Genomic DNA, 7369 nt, shown 5'->3' with positions numbered 1-7369 from the left:
AGTGAAGATATATATGATCACCGTTTTCCGGTAAGAATAGCAAGTGGTGCAGTGATCGGTTCGATCTTACGACTTCCACGTTCTTTCTCCCTTCCAAGTGAAGTAAGCTTCACATCAGGAAAACAGGGAATAACATGGTAATTCTTTCCAGTTGCATTTTTATAAATTCAAGTACGTACGTATGCATTCTTATCGATATATATATATATATATATATATATATATATTCAGGTAATGGTTTTGATGAGTAATGTAGGGACATAACTTCAGTGGAGGAGTACTGAATCCTATATTTATCTCCAAACAATTATACCTTCAGTAAACTTTACGGTTCTTTCACCTCACCCGAAACAGCATCGATCTCATTTGGCCATTACTTCTTAGTTACGTACAGGAATGTGAATAATTATGACGGACAATCGTGTGACAATGGTTTTTTGCTTTATCAATTAGGGGAGCCTATTCGATACACCGCTGGAGTACGACCACTGTCAAGAAGTAACTGAGCGTGCAAACCACGCGCAGCTCTCTCCTTGTGTTCTTCGTCGCTCCATCTTCTCAGTTCTTCATACTTTTCCAGAAAATCACAGTAAAGAAAATATAAAAGCAAAGTTCAATAATTAAATTCACAAACTAGGAAATAATAGAACTGATCTGGCGTTTTTGATGATGAAACCCAATATCAGATCAAACCCAAAGATCAAACAAACCAAGACGATCTGAATGTTGATTCTGAATTTTAACCAACTTCATCAAAACACCGTGTACAACACATATATCAACAACCTCGATCTCCATCTCTCTCTAAGTTCTTAAAATCCAAGGAATGGGTTTTCGTATCTTGGTGCAGTATAAACATCCTAAATAGCAATCGTTCCCTGTCATCCCAATCGGCATTTTAGAAGTGGAAGTTCCTGAGCCAGATCTCTGTTCTTCAGTAGAAACAAGACATACCATCTTTGAAATTCGTCATGTTCGGCCAAGGTCAGCCGCCGGCGAAGTCGGTATTTTATCTCTGATCTCTGTTTGATCTTTAGCTGACCCTGACTCGCTACCTAAGGGCCACTTAACGAGCAACTAACGCCTAATTGAGCAAACCAATCTACGTGTTCAAATTTACGGCTCAGATTTATCAGTGAAGCGACTCGACGGGGTGAATACAATCCGTTTCCCTCCCTATCAATTAGTCACTGGTTAAAACCATGTAAAATCACTCATTCTAAACGTCCGGAACATCTGCTCATCTCCGTTCTAAATCCAAACAACCCAGGTGAACGTCAGGATGAATCTATTATATCTAACCGTTCTTGAGAAAAAAAAAATCCAACTGGTGTTTTTAAATACTACACCGTTCAAAAAACAAAAAAGTCCATCTGACATATATAACTGAATCTTGTTACTGTATATAGGTTTGATTTGTAGTGACGATTGATAGGGTGTAGTTGGCTTGTCTCTGCTAGTCACATGCAATATGATTAGGTCACCGCTATTATATATTTGCTTAATAACTTAGTCACCCAGTTCATAACTTCATATATACTTGCATACCTATAGTTTTTTGAGGATGGAAGACCCATGCCAAGATATAGCTCACTGTATATGAGTACTACTCAGTTCTGAGGTACGGTCATGTATTCGATCCCCAGTGAGGAGGAATATAGGTTTAAAAACAAAATGCAAAATCGGCCGAAACTTGTCAAGTAGTTAGTAGTAGTACTATAGAATTCAGACTTAAACAGCTCTAACTACCTTTGTGTTGCCACAAGTTATCGTAGTTCTAAACTTGACAGTAATCAACTAATCATCATCTAGCTACAAGATGCGTGGTAATTACAAATCTATCCATTCCCAAGTAAAGCATTACCAAATGCAATCTAATAAAAAAAAGATGTAGATTACAACATATACTCATGCACGCCAACACATAATATCGATGTATATGAAAGATCGAGTTGTAGGACGATCAAACAATTTGTTAATCTCCATCATCAAGCTAGCTCTTAGACGTGAGATCTTAAATAAGAAATTGCCACTGAAAAACTCAATCATGTAAGTTTTCTCACACTGGCCAGTAATTACTCATCCATAATAAAAAGATCCACTAGAGAACAAAAGATTTGATAGAGGAATTTGAAATAGAGAAAACGAAATGAAATGAACAGCTAGTAGAAATTTGCAATTAATCACTTTATAAGATAAATAAATATATATATATATAGTTAATATCCAGAATGAAGCTTAACTCGGAAATTACAGAGTGAAGTTCCAATTTCAGCACATTTTTCGGTCAAATTTTTTCACCATAAGCGATTCAATATTTAGGTATGATATTCAAGATCATCTCTACAAAATTTTCTCTAATTCGGACATCGTTAAGGTATTGAAATTAGATCAAATCAATGAATGAATTAAAACTGTTCAACGTGAACCGTTCGTCTAAATCTCAATTTTGAAAGCTCAAACATTGTCAAATTAGATGAAACTTTATAGAGATGATCTTGAATAACATACTTAAATATTGAATTGCTTATGGTGAAAAAATTTGACTGAAAAGTGTGTTAAAATTAGAACTTCACTCTGTAATTTCAGAGTGAAGCTTCACTCTGAATATGGACTATATATATATATATATATTAATCTATATTCATCCCTAGCTTCGCTTCGATGCATTGGACCAAAGAAAACGATTATAGACTTATATTCATCCCTCACTACCAGTATGCATTAATTCATGATGCACTATACTGTAGTTGCTTAAACTATAGTCGGTTATTCGATGATTGTAACAATTGAAAATTTGTGTACAGAAAATGAAATCTTATTAGTAAAGTCTCTCTTCACTTGGTGGGGGATTACAAGGCATCTCCCCACTTGGCGGGGGATTATAGTTGCACCCGATCCAAGTACCCCCATTGTTGCACCTCATTTTGGCACTCCCCAGATGAGTCGAGGTGTTCCAAATGACCTGCAAATAATGCCCACATTCGCCGCCGATGCAAGAGTTCGAGGCGTAATCGTAGTTCTGCTTCTCCCCAACCCACATGCTCACAACATCGAGGCCGAACATCTCACCCCAGCTCATAGCTAGGTTTTCGCCGTACTTATAACCGGAGTTGGCAGTCATAGATGTGTTTTGAGGCATAGTCTTGAGCAAAATGCTCTAGTTTAGGATCCCAAACCATCGGCTCGTTACCGACGGCCAACCGAGCAAAGTTTTGGGCGTTCAGGTAGTCATGGATTGAGTCTTACGCATAAATGGAATGGAGTAGCGATATGGCTACAAGAGAAATGAGGTATGATGGAATCTTACACAACTCCATATTGATGCTTTGGACCATTTCTTAGACACTGAACAATGATGGCTGTCCATGAGAACTCTGGGTACGTATTTATAGTGGAAAGTGTGAAAATCCACCGTATTCTGCGTGCCCTAAAGTCGCCAATTAAGCTCCGGCCTTTTCGTCACCGCAGATAACAAAAGTTACGAAATGGAGATTCTGGTCATTGATTTCGAGCAATTAAAGAGGATTTGGTAAGTTTTCTTGCTCGTTCTTTCTCATTGATATGATTCCTTGCTGGTATAATAATTTAGATCCTAAAATATCAGTTTGCATTAAAGGATTGCTCAACAGTTGGTCAGTTGCAATCCTGGAAATTAATAGCTACTCCGAATCTCGGATCGATCCTAATACCAAGCTGTGTGTGCATGTAATCATGTATTCCTAATATCAAGCTACTGAAATTATTACAGAGATGGAATCACTACTAGCAAAAAGAGTTCTCACACTGATTTTAATCAGTGAGAATTAAAGGTATTTCACACTGATGTCAGTGTTAGAAAACTATTAGGTACGGTGTGCATACAGAATGTCTATCGGTGTACTTTAGAAGGGGGGCTAATAACTAATAGGCATGGATTTTAAAATCCGTGCGAGATGTTGACGTGAGCCCCATGAATATCCACGATCATACTCAATTTGTCCAGCAGATTTTCAGTGTCAATAAATTTCTTTATTCACACTGATATCTGTGTGAATAAATTTTTATTCACACTGATATCTGTGTGAGTAATTATAATAGATTTAAAAAAAATTGTATATTGATTTTCTGATCAATTCCAGAAAATCAATAATCTTATTGGGAAAAAAGATATTCACATCACAAGGACAAATTTCTACTAATATGTACATTTGAATTATAAAAATAGGAGATATATACCAAATATACAATATTCCATTATAGAAACAGAAAACTCAAGTTAACATGAGCACTGAGAAACTAAACCTAAGGCGTAACTGACCATGATTGCTGCTACCTCAAGAGAAACATATTAGACCTCACCTTTATATGTTTCTCCAGCAGTGACTACGGCTACTACATGCTCATTTCCGCATGCTACCTTCACAACCATGTGCCCATAGAGATCCCACACTGGGGTGGGAGTGAAACAGCTCACGAGCAAGAACCCACCTTCACTGTTGCTACTTTTCAGTGGACCATTTCCCATATCCAAAGTCTATTGCTAGTGACATCAGTCCTCCAGCTTAACAGGACAAACCTGATGTAGACACATATGACAACCAAATTACAGCATATATCAGGCTCTTATCTTATCTAATTCAAGTCGGTGACAATATTACAATTCTCATACCTATAGTGGCATTTCACTCCTTGTTCCAGATCTCAACTCAAGGAATCACTCAAGCAAGCAGGGTACTAAAATTTTTTCTACATTGACGCCAAGTTGGCCATCCATTCAACAATTAAGAAATTAAACAATGTAATCAAGGGCAAAAACCTTATGATACGTCTCTATTCATCACATCAGAAACTTTTAAACCAACAATCCACTAAATGAACATACATAGCAATTCTAAAAGCTACAGCAATGTAAACTTTACTTGCCTGCCTTGTTGAGACCAAGGCCAAAAGACGAGGAATTTGCTTGATGACAGCTTCAAAAGCCAAGAAAACATGATAGTTCTTAGCAAGGAAAACAATTGAAACTATAAGAGGATCTTACTGTAATGAAGCACAATGCAAGGGAAACAAGAATTAATGCAAATTTACCAATTAGATCTTACCTTATTGTCAAGTCCATAGCCTCCTTTACCTATCTTGTTTGAAGGATGAAAACTCCTAGTTGCTGACCTCAATTAATTATAAGAAAAGAGCCTTACATTGTTGGTGGGAATCCCTAAAGTACCATGCATTTCATACATACGTACAAACAAAAACTCTGGTTAGATCAATTTGTCCAATTCAGATCCAACAAGCAACCATACACAAAGGTCTAAAACCTATTTACATAATAGACAGATCCTAAATCAGTTAGAAAATATTGCTATGTGCTTCTACATTTGAGTGTTCTTATAGCAATGAGATGCTTTACAGGCTTATATAACCATCTATCTAAAGGTGCATATTGAAGATTTGTCAAAATTAGAAACCCTTTTGCATACACTTTGCCACAATTAGTTTAATTTTGGTCCAATACATGATAGCTAGTTAGCTACAAACCTAACAAAACTTAAAGGGAGAACAAGATGCAAATTTCACTACTTTGCAGTAAAATAAGTTCTCCTCGTAACATTATAGATTACACCACCAATTCAAAATCATCCTCTTACCTTGGCTTTGGCTGGTAGGTTCCAAATTCTTGTCTTCCTTGCAACAATTGAACACGCCAAAGCAACTAGAAACCATTGCAGCATACAATTCCAATACTCTATTGAGTCTACTCCCTATACACATATCTTCTTGTATCTTAGAACTCTTATACCTTTTGGAACCATGAAAACTTAAAATTCAGTAACTCACCAAACACAAGTAAATTGTAATTGATAATCATATCTAGGAAGTAAAATTTGAATTAAGCAGAAGTTATGAACTTAAGTAATCGATTGTAACTGAAATAAAACGGGTAATAATTCACATAAGTAATCAGAACAATTATGCAAAACCTAAACACAAGAGCATTCATATCAAAAACTTAATCAAATTATAGCTTACTTCTCTTCACTCTCTGCACCCTTTCGCCCAGATACTAGCTTCATCTGAAACAGTAAACAAAACAACATACATAAGAGAAACTAAGAGAAATCAAACAGATTCAAGAGAGAGATAGAGGAGAGAATTTTGACATTTTGACCTCCGCGTAATGGTTGGGCCACCGCTGGCGACCGTCGTGGTCTTCAATCGGCTCACCAATGAACCTAGGCTCTGGGCCGTCGTCATCTCCACTGACTACTACTATGGTCGGCTTCACGGCTTCTTATCTAGCTCGCAGTTGGTTGGTTGGTTGGCTTGAGCTTCTTTGAACTCGAAGGCGAGGCCGGAATTGTCCTCTTCTTTCGCTTGGTTGTCATGGCATGAAGAATTTGGGGAATTCGGTTGAGGAAAACCCTAAGGATCTAAGTAGGGTTGTGAAGCGAGAGAGAGAGAGATAGAGAGGCTTGGAATTATCGAGCATGTTTAACAATAGTTTCCGAATCCCCAATTCCTTTTCAATAACTACATAGTTAGGGATCCACATAGAACAACAACACTTTATGATTTACAAGGCCCAGATAATCAACTCAAAATCATATGAAAATCTAATAGAATTGCCCAACCAATTTAGAGAATAACATACCCAAAGAACAACGATTTAGAGAATAGCATATACCCAAAACAAGATGCCCAAAATCTTGTTTGTACGGATACCATCACCTGAGATTATTGCGGGAACGAGGATATGATAACATGCTTAGATTTAATGAAGATAAGACACAAACCTGATTCAGAAGCTTCTCACAGCAGCTGGGGCATTTCCAGATAGCAAGCATCGATCATCAATGGCGAAATCCAACTGGTTTTAATCAGTATTACACACAGAACTCTGTGAAAAATTAGCTATATTGCACACTGAAATCCGTGTGTAATTACCTCGAACAATTCTTGGATGTCGTGTTATTTTATTTACACGGATAACTGTGGATCTATTTTTCATTCACACGGATAAATGTGTGTGTTATATCACGTCCTGATAACAGTGACATAATATAAATATAATAAAAGAAATCAATAAATTGATAATCAATACACATTGAAATATGTGTGTGAAACTAAAATTACACACGGAAATCTGTGTGTGATTTTATAGATACTGATTTTAGTGGTTATTGTAAGTATAGAATCTTTGATATGCCTACCTTAATTTATCTCACACGGTTAACTGTGTGAATTAACATATGTCACTGATTTATAACAGTCAGTGTGAGTAAAATTAGTGTGAGAGTTCTTTTTGTTAGTAGTGAATTAAGGAAAATAATCAGGCTTATTGCTTATCACAAATTGGGTTAAGATATAGCGAAGCCAAATTAAAGGA

The sequence above is a fragment of the Argentina anserina genome, chromosome 2, assembly GCF_933775445.1.
Source record: "Argentina anserina chromosome 2, drPotAnse1.1, whole genome shotgun sequence".
NCBI classification, from domain to species: domain Eukaryota; kingdom Viridiplantae; phylum Streptophyta; class Magnoliopsida; order Rosales; family Rosaceae; genus Argentina; species Argentina anserina.
Note: the sequence above shows the minus strand (reverse complement) of the source record.